The following is a 23,586-nucleotide window of genomic DNA, read 5'->3' on the forward strand; positions in this document are numbered from 1 at the left end:
GAATTAGTGGCACCTTGAGGCAAGGTACACATCCTGACAAGCCCAATAGGAGTTCTCATGGTGGTTATGTCCCTACTTTCCAAAGCCAGCTGAAACTGATCATATCCTGAATACAAATCACCTAAAGAATAGATGGCACGTCCAGCAAATGCCTCTGCAAACTCATCCACAACTGGACCTATACCAACATTCCTGATAGTAACTTTGTTCACTGGCTGCATGTCCTGAATAAATCGGAGAGTACCATTCTTCTTTGGAACTGTAAACCACCTATTTGAGTATGGTGCAGATGAAGGTCAAGAATTCCCATCCTGATTTTCTCATTCAATAAATCAATCAGCTTTGGCAAGTGTGCTTTAGGCACTGGAATAGGTCGGAGATTCCATGGGATATGAGGAATTGTAAAAATGACCATAGGAGCAACAATATCAGGATTCACACATCCAATCTCATGTGGGAAAAAAGCAAATCCCCTTCCATGACGCTCAAGCATCTCCTGAAAGCATTGCTTCTCTATGGGTAGCAAGAAATCACCATTTCCAATTTTCAATTCAGCAAGAGTCTCTGCTGAAAATTTATGACCAATACGCTCCGGATTCCTCAAAATTTGCTGTTTAGCAGCCCTCTCTATTTGCTGATCACTGTCAGGTGGAAGCGGTACAGCAACCGGCTTCACCTTCTTATCCACAGTTTTGTATTTCGTGTCAACCCTGGCTTCATTATGCTCTTCTGCATTACATAAATCTTGCTGTAAATCAGCAATTCTGCACTCCAATGGCTGAATATCCTCAGCCCTCTGCTCTATGGACTGCATAGAAACAGCCCCAAACTCTGAATGCTGAAATATTTCAGCAGTAAACTCTGTTGGCTGAAAATTTTCAGCCCTCTGTATCTCTGAAAGCTGATCATAACCAGCTGGAAACTCTGTTTGCTGAATTTCTTCAGCACTCAACACTCTTTGCTGAGTTACCTCAGCCTCTGACTCAATCTGTGACACAAAATCTGCAATTTCATGAAACATGTCCAAGGACTGCACTAATACATTACTGTGGCAATTCTGCATATCAGTTTTCAGCATATCTCCCATCTTTGTCATCGTATCTGCACAAATCACACTGTCATACATCCCATCTATATGCTCATCATCCTCCAAAATTCCTGCATTTTTCAAAATTTTCTCCTTCCTGCATATATACTGCCTAGCAGCTCTAGGCAACCTAGAAGTCTTCTGATAACTCATCGAACTGTTTGCTGAAATCCCAACAAAACCGGAGGAGAAAACACCGCTGCCAGGAGGCGAGAACTCCAATCTCCTCTTCTCTGTACCACCGTCGTCTCGCAAAACGGCGGTACCTAATGAAAACCCGAATCCCTCACAGTGGGCAAAGGTGCATCTCTGAGAGTATCCCTGTTTCTAACATGGTTCACACATACAGTCATAAACTAAACTGCTCTCATACCATCTTTACTGCGAATCTGTGCATAAGCAGATCCATCATCCATGACCTTTGTTTCCATGTGCATCTCTGTGATGAATGGCTGTCCAAGAATTATAGGATAAGAGCATGAATCTTGCAGAAAGAAATGAAAATCCTCTTCTACATCACCAATAGAAACCCTGACACTAGGACAAGCAGCATACAAATCACCTGCAGTGTTATTGGCGGCTCTCATACGCCACCCATGCTCTACATCCATAGGCCATCTGTTACTCTCATAAACTCCACGAACTATGAGATTAATCTCTGAACCATGATCCACCAATGCAACATAAGGCGCCTGTTTCTCTGCAATCTTTACCATCGTCTCTGTAGTTGCCCTAGCCCAATGGCTCCGCGAAAAGTGACTACGCGGTATCATGACAGGCTCATCAATTTCAGCATAATGCATAGGCTGAACCCTCTTCTCTACCTGCGGAAAAACAGAAGCATTTTCAACCATAACCTCATCCTCATCCTCATCCAACTCCCCAATCAAAACTCCCTGTGTATCACTGGTAGACAATGCATGTCTTTTCCTCTTCAAAACCTCCTGAAACTGATCTTGAAACTCTCTTTTTGAGATGCCCAAAATCTCAGAAATAGTGAAAGTCACCTCACTGCCAAGTATCTTATCATTAAAGATTTTCTTCATGTCTGTAGATGTCTCAATATCGGACATCAATCTAAACCCTGGCTGCTTTCTCTCTCTAGGCTCTTGCCTCTTTTCTCTCTTTTGAGCATCCTCCATTTGTCGATCTGGCCCTGGTCTTGAAGACGGTCCTGCAGTAGGTGGAGTAACAAACTCACCCCCTCTAGTCTTCTTTGCTGCACTTGGATTTTCTTCATCCCTCTTACGCTTCTCCTCAACAAGTACATTTGCGCCATGAGACTTAGCCAAATAAGCATAAATAGAATACCTGTCAACAGGCGAGTCCCAAACTGTCTCTGATCTGATGCTAGAGCCTGCACTAGTCAAAATAGTTTGCTGAATTTTCCCCTTGTTTGCAGTCTCCATAGCATAAGTCCATAGCTCTGACTGAGTCTCTGATCCCTTCTCAATCTGGACTCCATATGCAGAAGCATCACCTCTAGCTGTCACATAAGAAGTACGCGTAGCCATGTCATCAACTAACTTCTTTGTTCCACCTTTACCAAAGTTGGTAGCAAGTGGAGCTCCTGTCTCGGTCAACCAAATCTTACCATCTTGCCCCCAATATACCAAATTCTTCCTCCTTGCATCCTGAGAAGATTCACAATCCCTGCAATGCTGATGGTCCGTACTATCGCACCAAATACATCTCCGATCTCTCCTAGGTGCACTAGGATGGTAGTAGCAAATATTCAAATGAGAACTTTGAAGACCGAAGTGGAGAAAGGTTCCATGTGAACAGCAATTGGACATGGGTTAGTCGATCCTAAGAGATGGGGCAGTCCTCTGTCAAGGGCGCAATGCGCGCCGCTCATGGAAAGGGAATCGGGTTAATATTCCCGAACTGGGACGTGGCAGTGGACGGCAACGTGACCGAATCCGGAGACGCCGGCGGGGGCCCCGGGAAGAGTTCTCTTTTCTTTTTAACAACCCGCCCACCCTGAAATCGGATCACCCGGAGATAGGGTCCAACGGCTGGTAAAGCACCGCACGTCTCGCGGTGTCCGGTGCGCCCCCGGTGGCCCGTGAAAATCTGGAGGAGCGAATGCGGATCACGCCCGGTCGTACTCATAACCGCATCAGGTCTCCAAGGTGAACAGCCTCTGGTCAATAGAACAATGTAGGTAAGGGAAGTCGGCAAAACGGATCCGTAACTTCGGGAAAAGGATTGGCTCTGAGGGCTGGGTTTAGGGGTCTGCTTCTTGACCTCGGAGGCTGTCGAGGGTCTGTCCGAGCTGCCCCAGCGGCGAGGGCGGACCTCCGCGTGCCGATCGGGTGACGGGGGCAGAACGTCGTCCCTCGCGGAGCGGCCCTCCCTAGGCGGTGAACAGCCATCTCAGAACTGGTACGGAAAAGGGGAATCCGACTGTTTAATTAAAACAAAGCATTGCGATGGTTCCTGCGGATGTTGACGCAATGTGATTTCTGCCCAGTGCTCTGAATGTCAAAGTGAAGAAATTCAACCAAGCGCAGGTAAACGGCGGGAGTAACTATGACTCTCTTAAGGTAGCCAAATGGTCAAAGTCAAGACTGCATCCTGAGCATCCTGCCAATCAGTTTTAAGACCCATAGGCTTCGTGCGATCCTCAAGAAGCTCACCCAATTCTTCTTGAAGAGTAGGATCAACAGCTTGCAAGAAAAGCTCAACTTTTTCAACATCCAATGCTCTTTGTTCAATGGCATCAAGTTGACTATACCTCTCTTCGAATTCTCGAATCAACTCCGAAGCAGCTAGACCTTTGTTTGGCATGTAGACCCACTCTCGGAATGACCGCCGAGTAGCCATACCAAAGTCCTCAAGGAAGTATTCTTCTTTCATGGCCTTCTTAAAATCTTGCCAATGTGTATTTTGAATAAAAAGATCAGTCACTTTTGCCCTCAAAGCGGGTGTGACAAGACGAAGGAAGTACTTACTCATAAGTCCAGCTGGAACTCCGAAAAACCCCATCTTGATCTCATATGTCTTCAAATATGCTGAAACATTACGCCCGTCAAATAGCTTCTTCTCATTCTCAACTGCTTCAATAGCCTTAGTCGCGCTGTTTGCATTCTCCTGCTCCGAATAGAGTTGCCTTTGCTGAGACAACTGCTGTTGATGCAATTGTTGTTGCTGCTGCATATACAATTGTGTTTGCTGATTTTGGAGCTGCATATACATGGACATATTCTACAAAATCTGCTTTAGATCCTCTGTTGAAGTACTTGACGCAGCAGCCATTGATGGAGCTGAAGTAGACGCAACTGGAATTGTAGAAGAAGCTGAAATATAGGCTGAAGTATCTCCCATCCTGAAATTTCTACGACGCTTTCACATCGGGTTCACCAAAGATGTCGAAGGGTTTCGAAAGCAAAGTCGCAACCACAGAGGTCCTTGAGAAATTCCAAGATAGAAGATCAATCTAACAAGATTATATTCAATTTAAAAGCTCAATTTCAGATAATATGAGACATATAATCAGCTACATCTGATTGGGAGCATTTCCAATAAATGGCTTGACAAAAACTCATGTCAACAAATTTTTCATGTAGTGTGAATCCCTATGATGGTTTTCATCATATCCTTTGGAACAATAGGTAGCCTGTCTCTCCCAAAGATATTCAAGACTCCTTGTTTACAAGAAAGGGCAGTTCTACCTCTACTAAGCATAGGAAAAAGAATGGAAGGCAAAGTAGATATATTTGGAGAAGGAATTAAGGTCATAAAGAGCTAATCAACCTCATCTGCTTCTTCACAAAGCTCTCATTAAACATTAAGGTAGTTTCCTTCGTGGTTTGCTGCAGATGCCATCGATCACCCATAATACAAATCGCACATGCCAATGTTGATCACCTTTTTCATTCAGCACCTTTGTCTGCCACCTCCTGTCTTCGTGTTATCCAAAGAGCGCTTCTTTAAGGCATTATTTCCATTTGCAGTACTTGACATGCATTCAAGTGTTGCTCTTTTCACACCCCAACCAATTATACCAAGATCAGTCCCACTGTTGTGGAAGCGGACACAATTGGATCATCAAAGCCACTGCTAGAAGCTTCTGTAAGACAGAGGAACTTCCAGTACCTATATTCTCCACTGTTACTCTTGCTGTTGCACCAAACACTTATTGAATACTACTCACAGCATCTGGATTAGTCTTCTTCAATGTCTCAAAAGTGTGGCATCGGGAGTTCCTGCTACAAAATCCCAAGTAGAGAAGCACTGTGCATGCTCAGAACAATTGCTTCCCAAGAGAATTAGCAAAACCAGTCTTTAGCTCTTTGGGTTAGGAGCCATAGATCAGTCGCTTATACAAACACATGGCCCTTCGCGGTATGGATGACTTCATTCTGTACCAGAAAAGCAGATTTTCCGTGTTTCTAAAACCTTCATGGAAGAAAACATCATGGTGCAAGAAGTTAGAAACTCCAGTAAGTTCGACGGTTTTTCGTTCGGTTTATATGAAAAGAGGCTGGTGTTCTGCATTCGCCATTTGAACAAGCTGATTGTATGTAGAGAACTCAAAGTTGTCACCAAAATCGGTGCAAATTTCGGCCCTAAGAGAGCGATCGCTGTCTGCAATGCCGATCACCTCCACATACTGGCTAAAAGAAGCGATGGAGAGGAGGCTTGCTTGACTGATATCTGAGCCCCGTCAGAGCTGAGACCCGTGAAGGCGCCATTACCATCCGATCGCAACACCTTCAGCCCGCATCTCTCTCCCCCCCAGATTAGCTTTTCTGCCCCTCTTCCCCAGTGGAGCAGCCGAGTCGTCGTTCCTCTCAGAGCTCCCTGATTTCCAAATTCTCCGCAGAGCTCCCTGATTTCCCAAGATATGCTTCATGCTCCTTCAATGCTTCCTTAATCGATCCCTCTCCTTCAAGTCGAAGCATACTGCTAATCGAAGTATCAGAGAGAACGAGTTGCAGGGGGGGTTTTCGTCTACAGTAGTTCCAGAAAAATTCTGTCATCACGAGCATATTTCCTTTCCGGTGGAGCAGCCGAGTACAGGATTCCCTCCGATTGAAAAAGCTCTCTCCTTTTTCCCCCTCGTAGATCCCCGAATGCCTGTTCCTCTGCGTTTCCTACCTTTCTCCCCAATTAGCATCGCCTTCCTTCCTTTTCGTCCCACACGCTTGCTTTTTCCTCCTCCTTAGCTTTTGAATCCGCTAATTAGCGACTGGATAAGGGTGAGGTCCAGCTACGCACCCTAAAATATAGTGTGTGGTCTCTACATTTGTAACCCAGTCTCTTATTGCTTCTGATGTCACATATTTCAACGTACCTGTACCAGACTGGACAGCACGTACCTCAACTCCAAGGAGTCTCATTCTGAATACATTAAAAGCCTGTCGTTCCATATCTTTGGCGCCCATGTAAACAACACATTGTAACCCAAAACAAGCACACACTGTAGCACTGACAACTCCATGCTTCTCATAGCACGTTTCAATGCTTGGCCTCCTTCTTTCCAACTCCTGGATGTGGAGGTTTGATATCATTAGGTATTTTTTATGTAACTGGAGAAGGAGAAGACAAAGTCCTAAACGAATACGTGTAACATGTTCACCAGCATCAGTTGTGCTTTCCACTCGACCTTGCTCAACATAGGCTGAAAGCATCTCATCATGTTCACTATGCCTCCAACTCCTCCCCACTATACTCATACGCAGAAAATAAATGTAAACACAACAACTAAGTATGTACAAAGTATCAAATCACACACACAATTTTTAGGTGGTTTTCACACCTCGAATGCGCAGCAATACGACAACGACCAACTGCTAAGGTGTGATTTCTTTTTCCCGGATGCTCCCAGCTTCCGATCCTGGATCGTTCATGACTTGGCAAGATCCCAATTATCTCAAACAAGATCATGCAAGAAAATGTTCTTGGTAAGTTAACTTATTTGACTTGCTATTTCCCTTGGGTTTTACCTTATGGTATCTTAACCCTAACCCAAAGCATTAACTAGTCAACCAAGGCAACGGACATGCCTTATTCGCAACCCAACCAAGCGTATTTTATTCATCGAGTTCTTTACTCATCTCCTTCCAACCAAGTTCAGTTAACATGCTTGGCAATGCAAGACTCTTCATCTAGGCCTTCAAGATACAGTCTAGATGCATGCGTCCCTTCCATTTCTCTTAGTGCGGTACTATGCAGAATTTTCCAATCGAACTTACCCATCATGAACATGGTGCATTTAATATATTGGTACATCCTAATCGACATTTAACTCTCTTCATACTTGGCAACGAATACTTATTCCTAATGCACCGGATCTCAAGTGGCTTGCGTATATGAAAGTCTAGGTTTCTATCCATCGATACAATTGCATCCTATGAACGAAAACTAACATTTCATGTGTTTATTTCAATCATGATTTCGAAGCATGAATTCCAGATGACTATTCATGCACTGAACTGGTTTAAAAACTATTATTTTATGTGAAATAATGCGAAAACTTATCATTCTATGTGTGTAAAAGCTATCATTCTATGCATATAAACTTATGCGAACTCCATGCTCTACCATTTCATCCATGCAACCTATCACTTGGAGTAGACAAAAATCCTAAGGCTCATTCTTGTTCCATGCATGTAACTGCCCCTTTTTTTTCTTATTCTTGAAATAATACAAAATATGCTTAACCAAAATTAATTATAAAGCCTAGAATATCAAAAGATCTAGGTTTGATTCGTGATTGTAGGGGCATTTTTTGCGTTAGTCGCTCCGCTCGCTTCTCCCGCATTACCAGTACCATTGGTAGCTCTAGCACTTACACTTCCCGCAACTTTCTTTTTGGGAGCCATTTACCACGTGGAGTTTGGATAGTCCTGACCTTAACGGGCCCTCAGGATGATAGGCTTGGGAAAGGAAAGGTCGTGAGAAGGTGGCCTTTGCCGATGAGGGGGTGGCTTGAAGAGTGGCTCCTCGAAGCTCCTCAAACACGGCCCTCGACACCTTCTCCACTCACTGACTCTCTCTGTCTCTCTCTCTCTGTGTCTCTCTCTCTCTTCTTCTTCTTCTCCTCTTCTCCTTCTCTCTCTCTCCCTCTTCTTCTTTTCTTCTCTCCTTCTCCTACTCTCTCTCTCTCTCTCTCTTTTTCTTCTTCTTCTCTTCTTCTCCTCCTTCTACTCTCTCTCTCCCTCTTCTCCTTCTTCTTCACTTCTTCTTCTCCTTCTCTCTCTCCCTCTCCTTCTCTCCCTCCTTCTCCTTCTCTTCTCCTTTCCCTCTCTTCTTCCTCTCCTTCTTCTTTTTCTCTTCCTCTCCTTCTCTCTCTGCCTCTCCTTCTCTCTCTCCCTCTCCTTCTCTTCTCCTCTCCCTCTCTTCTTCCTCTCCTTCTTCTTTTCCTCTTCTTCTCCTTCCCTCTCTCCCTCTCCTTCTCTTCTTCTTCTCTCTCTCTCTCTCTTCTCCTCCTCTTCTTCTTCTTCTCTTCTTCTTCTCCTTCTCTCGTCTCTCCTTCTTCCTCTTCTTCTTCTTCTTCCCTTCTTCTTCTCCTTCTCTCTTCTCACTGATCACGGGGGGGGGGGGGGGGGGGGGAGGCAGTTGCCTGGAAAATGAGGAGGGGGGAGTTTTCTGACGGAAGCTCGGGGGGGTGCTATGTAGTCAAGGGAGGGGGGGAAGCTCCCCTTTATAGGAGGGGAAGGAGGGTGGTATGGCCGCCCTCCCACTTGGGGGGCTGCATGCCCCCCTACTACTTCACTTCACTCCCTCTCTCTCTCTCCCCGATGTGCTGTTGGTGGGGAGAGAGAGAAGGAAAAAAATTTGCACTAAAGTTAATACTTTTTTTAAAAAAAATGGGGAGAGGAACCAGGGGGGGGAGGGAGCACGGGAATATTACATCCTCTCCCCCTTAGAGGATTTGAGATGTCCTCATCTCGAGAGGACCTGACAGTATTGTTGGTTGAGAGTATCTTCGTCCATCAAGGTGGCATCCTCTTTGGGATAATCTTTCCACTCGATGAGGTATTCTCTCAAGGTCCTTGACCTTAAATGCCTCTCCCTGACATCTAGGACTCTATCAGGCTGTAGCTCAAGGACTCCTTGGCTAGGCATTACAATTTGCTGATCATCAAGTACATGATTCGGACTAGGTAGATACTTTTTCAATAGGCTAATGTGGAATACATTATGAATCTTTAGGATTGCGGGCAGCTGTAGTCTATAAGCATTAGTCTGTAAGCATTAGTCCCTAGGCACTTAGTGATCTTATAAGGTCCACAATACCTATGGCCGCCACCCCTCCCACCTGAGGGGCTGCATGCCGCCCTACTACTTCACTTCACTCCCTCTCTCTCTCTCCCCGACGTGTTGTCGACGGGGAGAGACAAAGGGATAAAAAAATTTGCACTAAAGTTAATATTTTTTTTTAAATTAGGGGGGGAGTTCTTATGGGGGGGAGGGGATGACGAGAATATTACATCCTCTCCCCCTTAGAGGAATCGAGATGTCCTCATCTTGAGAGGACTTGGGGGTATTGTTGGTTGAGAGTATCTTCGTCCATCCAGGTGGCATCCTCTTTGGGATAATCTTTCCACTGGATGAGGTATTCTCTCAAGGTCCTTAACCTCAAATGCCTCTCCCTGACATCTAGGACTCTATCAGGCCATAGCTCAAGGACTCCTTGGCTAGGCATTACAATTTGCTGATCATCAAGTACATGGCTCGGATTAGGTAGATAATTTTTCAATAGGCTAACGTGGAATACATTATGAATCTTTAGGGTTGCGGGCAGCTATAGTCTATAAGCATTAGGCCCTAGGGACTTAGTTATCTTATAAGGTCAAGATTTAGCTTCTTGTACTCTCCCAAGGACAGTAAACACTTTTTAGGGCGTACGTGGATGAAGACTATATCACCTTCAATGAAGGATCTGTCTTGCCATTTCAAGTCAGTGTAAGCCTTCTGTCTATCCTTGGCAGCTTGGATATCTTGTCTTATTGATTTGATTTGATCATCCATATCTTCCAACATCTGCCTTGAAGCTTCTACCCTCAAGGTTGGGTCTGAGAAGTTCAAAGGGGTATGACAATCATGCCCATACAATGCTTGAAAAGGGTCATTTGAATACTCTATTGGTAAGAAGCATTGTAGGCAAAATCAACCAGTGGCAAATATTGAATCCACTTTTTGGGTTCACGATAGCAGTATGCCCTAAGCATATCTTCAATGACTTGATTGACTCGTTCTATTTGACCATCAGTTTGGGGATGGTAAGCTGTACTGAAACAGAGTTGAGTTCCAATAGCCTCAAAGATAGCCCTCCAGAAGTGTGATGTGAAGAGAGAGTCATGATCACTAATGATTCTTCTAGGTAACCCATACAGTTTGAATATTTCCTTGATGAATAATCTTGCGATGTTTGAATCTTTATAGTTCGTCTTGTTAGGGATGAGATGTGCGACCTTGATGAGCATATCTACTACAACCATAATAGATTTATATCCTCCCTGAGCTTGGGGTAGGCCAACAATGAAGTCCATACTAATGAATTCCCATTTCATTTGGGGAATGCCAAGTGGTTGCAATTTCCCAGGCATTTTGACATGTTATGCCTTCATGCGTTGACAAGACAAACATTCCATGACATATTTGAGAACGTCACCCTTGAGCTTTTCCCAATAATAGCTCTTTCTGACCGCATTAAGGGTCTTGGCATAGTGAGAATGTCCTGAGAAAGGGGAGTCATGGGCTTCCCATAGTATCTTCTGTTTGAGAGTTTGGCATGCAAGGATACATAATCTTGTCCTAAAGTAGACAAGTCCACTGCTGACAGAGAATTCTTGATACTTCGTCTTTAGCTTTGGGTCTTGATCCTTGATGGGGATCTCCCTTAGCATTTTTTGATAGACTAGGTCATGATATGCCCCTTCTTTTGCTAGCTCAAGAATCGGGTTGTTTGGAATTGATACCATTGTGGCTAGAGATCTTGCTGTTGATGGATCTTGCAAAATAAGAGAACTTAGAAATGCCTTGCGATGACTGACTGCATCGGCAACTACATTCTCTTTTCCATGTCTATATTTGATTTCAAAATCATATTCTTCTAGCACTTCGATCCATTGATGTTGCCTCATATTGAGCTCATTCGGGTGAAGATCCATTTAAGACTCTTGTGGTCCATCACTAAGGAAAATTTGTTACCTAGCAAGTAATGCCTTCAAAGTTTGAGGGCATGGATGACAACCAATAGCTCCAGATCGTGGGTAGCATAATTTCTTTCATGGCTCTTCAATTTTCTTGAAGAATATGCTACGAGATGACCTTCTTGCATGAGTACACATCCTAAAGCAAGTGCGCTAGCATCAGTTACCACTTCAAACTCCTTACTAAGATCATGAAAGTTTCAGGATGGGTGGTGATACTAAGCTTTGCTTTAGTTTGTCAAAGCTGGTCTGTTTAGCAGGCGACCATACAATTGCTACTTACTTCTTTAGTAGATCAGTCATCATCAGAGGTGTTGCAATCAAAGAATAATCTTTGATAAAAATCATGTACCATCCTGTCAACCCAAGAAAACTACGTATTTCTTTGACAAAAGTTGGTGTTGTCCATTTCAGAACATCTCTAACCTTAGCTGGATCTACTGAAATTCCTTCCACTGATACAATGAATCCCAGATATTCAATCTGTCGCTTGAAAAATGCACACTTCTTCTTCTTGGCATAAAGCTTGTGTGCTCTCATTGTTTCAAGAACAATGCGAAGCTGGGGTTCGTGATCTTTTTCATGTTTAGAGTAAACTAGGGTATCGTCAAAGAATAAGAGTACGAAGTCATCAAGATAGGGCCCAAAGATATCCTGCATTATCCTATTGAAGGTAGCAAGAGCATTCGTTAGCCCGAATGACATCATTAGGAATTCAAAGTGCCCATATCTTGTACTGAATGCAGTCTTCAGGATATCTTATTCTTTGATCCTTATCTGATAATATCCAGATCTAAGATCTATCTTAGAGAAGATCTTTGCTCCTTGAAGGCGGTCAAGTAATTCATCTATTCTTGGAATGGGGTATTTATTTTTTATGGTTGATTTATTCAACCCTTTGTAGTCAATGCATAGACGAAGCGTTCCATCTTTCTTCTTTTGGAACAGGACTGGAGCTCCCTATGGTGAACTGCTAGGACGGGTGTAGCCTTGGTCTAATAGTTGCTTGAGTTTCTCTTTCAGTTTGATAGCTTCTGGGATGAACATCTTATACGGCCTCTTTGTGACTAGTGCAGCTCCTGGCACAAGTTTTTAGCCAAGTGATTTAATCACTTAACACCTTAGCTAACATTTATGATCAAGATAGACAATTGTAAAAAGTCTTATTCATTCTTGAGGACATAACCCTTTGACTACATTTATTTTGGATAAGTAGGACAAGCTGATTGATACATCAGTTTGGGGAAAATAGGATTGTGTTACAATCGGCTACAGGGACGGAGTGATAATATGGAGTGGGGTCATGGATTTTCAGGAAACGATAAGTCATAGGAAGCCTGGGGTATTCCTTCCTTTGATACCCGTTCTTCTCATAGCGCCCTAACACTTTGATCTTGTCGGCAAAGATCACCTGGTCACTTCTTCATAGACATACTTGTTCTGCTTGACTTGCCGACCGCTAACATGAAAAGTTGTGTTTGCGTGAGCTTTGACAAAGATGAATAGCTTCACAATCTTTAAATCCTCCATCCACTTGATTCTCTTCAAGTTGGTCTGAAGGTACGCGAGTCGGTGGGTTGCTATGTAGTATATTCCTGAATCTCTTGTCCATCTCCGCTCCGCATACAGGGGTGAAGGATTATAGATGCGGTCCAGAATATTCATCATGCCTAGCCTCTGACAATAATTCGAAGCACGCATTGCAGTCATGAACATGACCTGGAACACCAAGAACTTGCTCCATGCTTCGTGACTCTGCAACCCAGCATCCATAAGTGAGTAAAGAAATGTTTTCAACAGAAAACACTGCTCTATTCTACTCGCTAACCCTGACTATCCCCTTATTCCCTTTATTTTCCTCCATTAATTTCCCTTGTAATCTTTGGATCTCATTGGTTCGCTCTCATACCAACTGTAACGTGTCCGCTCATCCGCTTGTGGGACATGTCTTAGCAGCCCATCGGGAAGAGGGTCTAGAAAGCTCCGCATCGCACTTGCAAGGAATGTCATAGGGTTTGCGATCTAGATCTTTCCGAGTGTGCCACAAGCAGAAGTGTCCGGCCGTTCCCACTTAGGATCGACCTAAAGTCAAGGTTCATTTCCTATTAGCAAGGTCTCTAGGAAGTAGCTAGCATCGAGCTCCAGATGAACCACTTTTCATAGGAACAACAGAGTCGAAGTGGATTCATGATGCACTTGGTTCATGGAGAATGGAAAAGGAGAGGGATGCAAAGCTCAACCTCTCTGCCATAAGGCATAGTCCCATTCCTTTTCCCTAAAATAACATAAATCAGGATTCTAACTCCACTGATGCTAGGTCTTCATAATCGCGTTATCCCATCTTTTGAGAAAAGTTCCCAGCTAACCGGGACCACTCTTCCGTAGGACGGACCCAACTCACGTCCACCACACTTTCCTTAGTTTGCTTAGTTATCTAATTACCTATCACATTATGTTTGACATGCAAAAGCAGCTTTCTTAATTATTTAATTTAATCACTGGTTCCTTCATGTAACTTAGGCATTGACACAAAAACAATGTCAAGCAAGTTTCTTTTTCTCAAATATCTAATATTTATTTATCATAATCTTGGAGTACATCAAGTATCATGCCCGAAGGCTATCCCAGCAATCTATAGGATTGCTGCTCCAAGTTCTGCCCATAGACTAGTACACGGGCCTCAAGATCCTATCCCAGCAATCTACAGGATTGTTGCTCCAAGTTCCGCCCATAGACTAGTACACAGGCCTCAAGATCCTATCTCGAGTCACGTCGACCTCTTTTGCGGGATCCGAAGGCAAGGAATTTACAGCCAAAGCCTTCCCTAGCACCCAAGTGTCCTCCCGCTCCAAGCAGCACCCACGGAGAGACCTCTCATGGTGGGTTAGGTCCATATACTCGGCACGGGTAACAACCCCCTTGGATAGGGCCAAGCAGACAGTTGGAGGTAATTGTTCCTGCCTCTCCCTCCAGGATTTTAACCTGAAGCATTAAGTGTTTTTCCTTGAATTAGTTCCTTGAGAAAAGTAGTACAAATAATGTATCTAAGTGTACAATCACGAACATTTCACAGGCCGTTTGTATGACCAACTGCTAAGGTGTGATTCCTTTTTCCCGAATGCTCCCAGCATCTGATCCTGGATCGTTCGCAACTTGGAAAGATCCCAATAATCTCAAACAAGATCATGCAAGAAAATGTTCTTGGTAAGTTAACTTATTTTGACTTGCTCTTTCCCTTGGGTTTTACCTTATGGTATCTTAACCCTAACCCAAAGCATTAACTGGTCAACCAAGGCAACGGACATGCCTTATTCGCAACCCAATCAAGGGTCTTTTATTCATCCAGTTCTTTACTCATCTCCCTTCAACCAAGTTCAGTTAACACACTTGGCAATGCAAGACTCTTCATCTAGGCCTTTAGGATACAGTCTAGATGCATGCGTCCCTTCCATTTCTCTTAGTGCGGTACTATGCATAATTTTCCAAACGAACTTACCCATCATGCACATGGTGCATTTAATATATTGGTACATCCTAATTGACCTTTAACTCTCTTCATACCTGGCAACGAATACTTATTCCTAATGCACCGAATCTCAAGAGACTTGCGTATATGAAAGTTTAGGTTTCTATCCATCGGTACAATTGCATCCTATGAATGAAAACTAACATTTCATGTGTTTATTTCAATCATGATTTCGAAGCATGAATTCTAGATGACTATTCATGCACTAAACTGGTTTAAAAATGATTATTTTATGTGAAAAAATGTAAAAACCTTATCATTCTATGTGTGTAAAATCTATCATTCTATGCATATAAACTTATGCGAACTCTATGCTCTACCATTTCATGCATGCAACCTATCACTTGGAGTAGACAAAAATCCTAAGGCTTGTTCTTGTTCCATACATGTAACTACCCCTTTTTTTTCTTCTTCTTGAAGTAATACAGAATATGCTTAACCAAAATTAATTATAAAGCCTAGAATATCAAAAGAATGTGGGTTTGATTCGTGATCGTAGGGGCATTTGTTGCGTTGGTCACTCTGCTCACCTCTCCCGCATTACCGGTACCATTGGTAGCTCTAGCACTTACACTTCCCACAACTTTCTTTTTGGGAGCCATTTATCACGCGGAGTTTGGATAGTCCTGACCTTAATGGGCCCTCAAGATGACAGGCTTGGGAAAGGAAAGGTCGTGAGAAGGTGACCTTCGCTGATGAGGGCGTGGCTTGAAGAGTGGCTCCTCGAACATAGCTCCTCAAACACGGCCCTTGACACCTTCTCCACTCACCGACTCTCTCTCTCTCTCTCTCTTCTTCTTCTTCTTCTTCTTCTTCTCCTCTTCTCCTTCTCTCTCTCTTCCTCTTCTTCTTCTTTTTTTCTCTCCTTCTCCTACTCTCTCTCTCCCTCTTCTTCTTCTTCCTCTTCTTCTCCTCCTTCTCCTACTCTCTCTCTCCTTCTTCTCCTTCTTCTTCACTTCTTCTCCTTCTCTCTCCCTCTCCTTCTCTTCTTCTCTCTATCTCTTCTTCCTCTTCTTCTTCTTTTTCTCCTCTTCTACTTCCCTCTCTCCCTCTCCTCTTCTTCTCTCCTTCTCTTCTTTCTCTTCTTCTTATTTTTCTCTTTCTCTCCTTCTCTCCCTCCCTCTCCCTCTCCTTCTCTTCTCCTCTCCCTCTTCCTCTCCTTCTTATTTTTCTCTTCCTCTCCTTCTCTCTCTCCCTCTCCTTCTGTTTACCGCAGCACAAAGGAATGGAAAATGGAGCAGAACTTCGGGAAAAATGGAAGAAGGAGATAACCAAAAAGGCACAGGACAAAGGAAGGAAAAGGCATCCTGGATGGAGGTCAGACCCTAAAAATTTGAATGACGACCTCTCCAGAAGGCTTCAATGTCGCCTCAAGAAAAGAAAAGAGTAAAAGCGTGCCATTAAATATGAAAGCGCTCCTGAATCCTTGTAAAAAGAGTGCCAGGATCACCTCTGTGCAAATTTTATGCATTAGTGAGAATGGGATAAGTTAGAACGGTGGGAAATAGGAAAAGAGGGCCTATGCTAATGGCCAGCTATGTAAAAAGTGGGGATGACTGCCCAAAAAGTAGGGCATGTATATAAAGTTCAAAAGTGAATGAGAAGCTCATTCTTGTGTGTGGCTAAAGCTTCTTCTTCTTCTTCTCTTGTTTCTTGCCTTCTTGCTTGTGCTTGAGTGAGGGATTGAGGGAGTGTGAGGGAGCGAGGGAGTGAGTGTGTGAGAGTGAGGGATCGTGGAGAAGAAGATCCCCATCTTCTCTCTTCATCTTCTCTTCTTCTCTTCTCTTCTCTTCTCTTGCGCAGCTATGGAGGATGGGGCTTGACGGAGGGGGCTTGAGGTTGCTTGAGCTTGCCACAAGGATCGTGAAGCTACCGGAGTGCAAGAGAGAGGAGGAAACTCGATCAAGCATCAAGGTAAGCTCACTACACTCATAAGGTAGGCATTGTGTGTCGGCTATATTAGAGGTAGCCATGTCCGCTCGGCTTGAAACACTTGATCAATAAGCGGTTCGTAGGTCTCGGGATAGAGCTCCGTAGGTTCCCTTCATTTTGGTTCCGTTGCTGGGACCGATGGAATCAAGCCTTGAGCGCCGCACGCATCGAATCGAGCATAGAAGTAGGGTTTGCAGCCGGAACCGGTGCTTGAGATAGTTAGGAGATTTAGGAGGTTTTGATCTTTGGAGCAAATAAGTATTTTGATTTGTTGTTGAATATTAGAGTAGGACCATCCAGCTCCATCTTTGTCTGTGATTTCTGTTGCATTAGGTTAATTTTAGGATAGGAAAAAGACAGAAAACAGAAGGGTTTTGCTTGCTGGAGACAGGGAAATAGGGGCACAGATTCAAACTTCTGGCTGGAAGAGTTTGCGGGATTAATTTTTGAGTTTACGGCAGGCTGGGATGGGGAAATAAGGGGCCCAGGGAACCAAGGAACACCACATTTGACATTCTGCCTTCTGAGAAGAGAGTGAGCTTGAGAGCCAGGGAGAGAGCAAGAGAGAGAGAGCTGTGGGGAGATCACAAAGTACTGATCAATTCGAGCGCCACATCGCTTCTAGGTATGCCAGACAATTTCCTCTATTGCTTTGCATCTATTTGGAAGGCACGATATGATTCCGTGGAGTAGGCATTGATCTTGAGGCATCGCGCGCAACCTGCGGGCTGTCCTCCGCAACGTTGGACCAGTGCATCCAAGTCCCATAATAAGATTGCCCGATTTCTAGAGTCGAACCGTTCGACTTCGAAAATCAAACCACTTTCCCGATCCGATCTCCAGAATCAAACCAGCCCGAAAATCGGACCACTCTTCCAATCCGATCTCCAGAATCGGACCAGCCGTCCGACTATTATAATCGGATCCGGGGTCAAAGTCGGACCACGTGTCCTAGTCCCGGATTTGGACCACTCAACCCATTGCAGTAGTCGAACCTGCCCTGTCTGACTAGGGAAATTAGACCAAAGTAGAATTTGACCACTGTTCCTAGTGGGAAATTCGGACCAGCCCATCTGATCCCCAAAATTGGACCAGTTCACCAGAACTTTAATAGAAGGTTTTTAAACCTGTCCCACAGTCCTGGCCACCTTGGCCACATCTCTAATACCCTAGGGAACCCAGTTTAACCTTAGAAGTTAGAGGCCAGACAGGATAACCGAAGATTCACCCCGAACAACTAGACACTGAGCAGACCAAATTTGGGATTTGACTTGACATTCGGCGACCAGCCAACCAACCAACCCTGAAGAAGAATAGAGAATGCACCAGGGTCTTTCAGTAAAACTTTAGATCAGCCAGAACCTGCGCTTAGAGCCACATCAGGCCACGAACGTGAGGGGTAGAGTGGAGTCTGCATTGAGCATTTCGTGCATCCGCACCTCACTTTTTGATTTCATCACCTAAGGTGCACTACAAGAAAAGGAAAATCCTGTTTTCGCACCGAGCACTAGAAAGCACGAAGCACAAGTTGTGGATAAGATTGACGATTGCTTTCAATAACAAGGAGCTCATCAGAAGACATAATAACACCAAGAAACCCACTACTAAGAGAAGATCCCAAAACATAGCTGGCTACCAAAGAGCCCCATCAGTAAGACCCTAAGAGGACACGAAGGCGACAACATAGAGGATCGGACGCTGCCGGAGTCACTCAAAATGATCGATGACCTTGTGGAGCTGGAAGTGGGAGTAATGTCAGGATCACGAGGCGAACAAGGAGAGGAGCGACTGGACTTTGGAGAGTTCCCAGTCATAGTGCAGGAGTTAGTCAATGAGTATGACTTGTTGACTAGGATGGTAGTTCAGGGTAGGCCAGTAGAGGAAGTAGTACCAAACCTAGAAGAGGAAAGAAAGGCGATCATAAAGGTGCTAGAGAGCATGATTGCCTATAACCATGAGCAAAAGGCTAAATCCAACAAGATGTAAATATGTACAAGGCCCGCCGGCGTGTACTAGCCCTGGCTGGTGTAGCCAAAGTAGGACCAAATGCAGAGAGAGAACGAGTAGTAGAGGATGACTTATCATTGAGTGAACTTGAAGCCAGGTGGCTCATGGACAACACGTCTGATGAGCAGAGCGGAACAGCCTTAGCCACATCATTACTTTCGGGATTAGTGGTCACGCAAGGGGCAAAGGGGCAATCTAGGATCCCTGTTGTAGCAAAGCAACTAGACAAATATGAACCTAGCAATGACCCATATAGCTTTGTGGAGCAGTTCGAAAAAGTTTGCAAAGTAAACGGTCTTATGGACCTTATAGCCTTTGGGCTGTCTTTAGGTGATAAGGGGAGAATTTGGTACACTAGTCTAGATGCAGCCAAGCACACAAACTTTGCCCGTCTTAAAGACCATTTTATCAAGAGATTCTCTGAGGCAGGGTACTCTGACAACCTCATTGTCCGGTTGATAAATGTCAGTTCAGAGGGAAAAGAAAGACGTAAGAGACTATGTCACTCATGTGCATAGCCTCTTCAAGAGGATCCCGGCCAATGAGCAACCTAATGAGAAGGTTGTGTCTACCATGTTTATAAATGGAATGCAAAGCGAGGAGCTCTACAAGGCCTTGGCTAGTAACTCCACCCAACACAGAGACATGTTAGCTAGAGTTTTTGAAGATGCAATAAGGGTGGACAATCATGTTGGAAGAGAGAGGGAGAGAGATGTTGAGAATCAGCAATCACACTTACTAAACAGCCTCTTTATATGGAGCCTCAGGGCCAAGGACATGCAGGCTAACCTATCCCATATGCACAGTGGTGCCTACTGCAGTTTCATACTTTCCTATAAAGCATTGTACTTGCTTCCTTTTCTTAATGCAATGATAGTACTCTTTTCTTTTCAGTGAAGTGTCAGTATCATTGTCCACATACACAAGATTGTGTTTATGAGTCCAAGTCTCAATCTTGGAACCTAATTCACTTGTGTAACAAACAATGTCTTTGTCTTCTCCATCATGAGTCCACACTTCTCCTTCCATCCACCATAACTCACTGCCATGCTCTAGATCCTGTATCTTTAACATGGTATCAGAGCTCAGTCGGGCATGGCTTAACATGTTTCAGGTCCTCTCTCTGCTCTCTCAGTCTCTCATAATCTCTATCCAGCTCAGCTCAAGTGTTTGACTTCATCTCCAACTCCATTTTCACTCTCTACCCCTTGGCAGCCATAGCCAACCTACAACCTACCTCTGTTGGAGGAGCTAGATCTCCACTTACAGGGCATATCTTCACTTACTTTCTTCTGGAGAAATGTTCCTTAACTCAGGGCGCTGCCTCCTGTCACTTCAAACACCAACATTGGTGACCTACAGCTCCAACATTGCGTGATTCGTCAGTCGCAGTCCAGAAACAGCGCCTTTTGTTCGTACAACCTGATGTCCATCTGCGCAGCGCGATTTGTCTTGGGTCTTTAGGGCTTTTGAAGCCTATCACTTAGGCTATCTCTAGCTTGAATCTTGAGGCATATGGTTCAGGCTATGAGCTGGAATCTTAGAATAACCAGTCGTGCAGAAACCCTAAAAAAAGACCACCATAGCTTTTTGAGCTCAAGCTCATCTCTCACTTCACTTTCTCTCTCCTGCCACTTAAATCAAGGAGGGGAGATCTCACTAAGCTACTAAATTTCTCAACAAGACAAGCATCAAATCAAGAAGGGGAGATCTGTGAAGCATTTGAAGAACCATTGAAGATTTGAAGACTCAAGGAAGAAGATACAAACATAGTGTCTAGTGACACTCATCTAGTGCTCTTAGCACTTGTGTCTTGTGACACAACCAACTCTACTACAAACTGAGAATTTTGGAAACTGATTTACTGTTGATCTTGCAACCTCAACATGGGAAAAGACTCTCCAAATGCTCGATTCAAAGGAGTCGGGTTTCACACCTAGCAAACCCGCATCAAGCTCATCTTGATGAAAAAGGGTCTCTGGGCCATCACAAATGGCAAAGAGAAGAAACCTCGGGATGCGGACCTTGCAACTACTTGGCAAAAGAATGATGACAGAGCCCAGGCCATTATCAAACTGGAGCTAGACGACAGTTATATCCACCATGTGGATAACTGTGAGACCTCACAGGATACATGGAAGAGACTTGACACCTTGTTCGGTGCACAATCTAAATCATCAAAGTATGGTCTCCTGATTGAGTTCTTCAGGCTTGAAATGAAGTCCAGCACATCACTTGGCACACATCTAAATTACATGGAAGGACTCCTAACCCAACTTGCAGGAATCAACATTAAAATGGACGAAGATGTTTGCATCGGTGTTCTACTTAAGAGTTTGCCTCCTGAATATAATAATGTATCAACAACTTTAATCAACATGCCAAATCCTAAACTTGTTGATATTCAGGCATCACTGTTAGAAGAGGAAAAGAAGCTAAAAACTAAGGAAGAACCAAGTACCTCTAGAGATGAGCATGCATTATATGTTGGCAACAGGTACAAAGGCAAGAAGGATCAGCTCTTCTGTGACTTTTGCAAAAGGACTAGACACACCGAGAAGTTTTGCCACGCAAGAAAGAGATCCCAAAAGGCCTATCTAGTCGCAGTCAAAGAAGAAGAAGAAAATGGAGCAAAGGAAGAAGAAGATGAAGATGAAGACCACCAAGATCGGAAGGACAAGACTCATCAGTCCTTCTACTCTCATAACTCTGATAAACTATTTTAAAAGCCTTGTATTTCCTTGCCCTAATGCTTCCTGCCATAAGCTTTGTAAACTCCTTATGTAACTTGGCATTACAGTCCCTGTACACTTTGTGAGGCCCCTGTTACAGCCTCTAGATGTCCATCATGTTTTGGTGCCCACACTTAGCCTTTTCTGCGATAGCCTCTGGTGTCTACCATGTTTGTGGTGTGCCCACACTTTGCACGTGGTTCTCATTACAGCCTCTACACACTTTGTGCCTTTCTAGTTGTGATTGAGGAGGGGTGTTGAGAATCAGCAATCACACTCACTAAACAGCCTCTTTGTATGGAGACTCAGGGCCAAGGACATGTAGGCTAATCTATCCCATATGCACAGTGGTGCCTACTGCAGTTTCCTACTTTCCTATAAAGCATTGTAATTGCTTCCTTTTCTTAATGCAATGATAGTACTCTTTTCTTTTCAGTGAAGTGTCAGTGTCATTGTCCACATACACAAGATTGTGTTTATGAGTCCAAGTCTCAATCTTGGAACCTAATTCACTTGTGTAACAAACAGTGTCCTTGTCTTCTCCATCATGAGTCCACACTTCTCCTTCCATCCACCATAACTCACTGCCATGCTCTAGATCCCGTATCTTTAACAAGAGACAATGTAATGGAGCAACAACGTGACCTTCAGGTCGTTCATCATATTCCATTATTTCATAGACTACTAACATAACATAAGTGTATACAATAGTACTAAGGTCCGTCGGACCATTCGCACTGGGTCTAAGGCCACCGACTTATTTAATGTCCTACACTTGCTGATACAGCTGGACACAGCTAATGTTGGTCATACATACTGATAGGAGAGTAATGGGAGCTTGATATTCTAACACTCCCCCTCAAGCTCAAATCATCTGATGAACTCCAAGTAGCTGTCTAAAACTACTAAACTTATCTTTACCCAAGGACTTGGTAAAGATATTTGAGACCTGTTCATCAGTCTTCACATGCATAAGATCTACTCTCCTTGCAAGAACCATCTCTCTGATAAAATGGTAGTGTATCTCTATGTGTTTTGTCCTGGCATGGTATACTGGATTCATTGCCAGGAGTATGCTACTGAGATTGTCACATAATAAGGTCACTGGAGCATCCACCTGAATATCCAAATCAGCCATAAGCTTGAGCAGCCATGAAATCTCACATGCTACCAATGTAGCACCCTTGTACTCTGCCTCAGTGCTAGACAATGCAACCGTTGGTTGCTTCTTGCTGCTCCAGCTGATCATGCCACTTCCAAGGCCAAAAGCATAACCACTCGTAGATCTGCAATCATACGAGCATCCTGCCCAATCCGCATCTGTGTATCGAACCAGTTTCAAGGGCTTATTTCTCACATAGAACAACCCATAATCTACAGTGGACTTAACATATCTCATAATCTGCCTAACAGCATCCAGATGTGGCTTCCTGGGCTTCTGCATAAACTGACTTATGAGCCCAACTACATAACTCAAATCTGGCCTAGTGATGGTCAAGTAGATCAGACTTTCAACCATCTTCCTGTACATAGTCACATCCTGAATTTCAACTCTAGTGCTAATGTCCAGCTTGACATTCTAATCAAGGGGTGTATCCAATGGTTTGCATTTAGCCATGCCATACTTTTTCAGCATTTCCATGGCATAATGTTTCTACATCAGCCATAAACCATTTTCAGCCTTGATTACCTCAATACCCAAAAATTACTTCAATTCACCTAGATCTTTCATGTCAAATTCAGATTTCAACATCTTCATTACATGCTGTATTCCCAAGTCATCATCACCAGTGATTATCAAATCATCAACATATATGACCAGCACTACCAAGCCACTGTCGGTCTTCTTTGTAAATAGGCTGTGATCAGCCCTACCAACAGTAAAACCCAACCTTTGCAAGTAGTTACTGATCCTAGCATGCCAAGCTCTTGGAGCCTGCTTCAGCCCATACAGTGCCTTTTTCAAGTTGCATACATAATGCTGAAAATCAGGGTGAACATACCCTTCTGGATGAACCATATAGACATCCTCTGCTAGGTCACCGTTAAGAAATGCATTCTTAACGTCCATCTACTATAATTTCCAGCCTCTAGTAGTAGCCAAGGCAATCATAGTGCATATGGTTGCCATCT

The sequence above is a fragment of the Lygodium microphyllum genome, chromosome 3 (genome assembly GCF_053477565.2).
Source record: "Lygodium microphyllum isolate KBCC chromosome 3, Lygodium_microphyllum_v1.1.10, whole genome shotgun sequence".
Taxonomy (NCBI): Eukaryota; Viridiplantae; Streptophyta; class Polypodiopsida; order Schizaeales; family Lygodiaceae; genus Lygodium; species Lygodium microphyllum.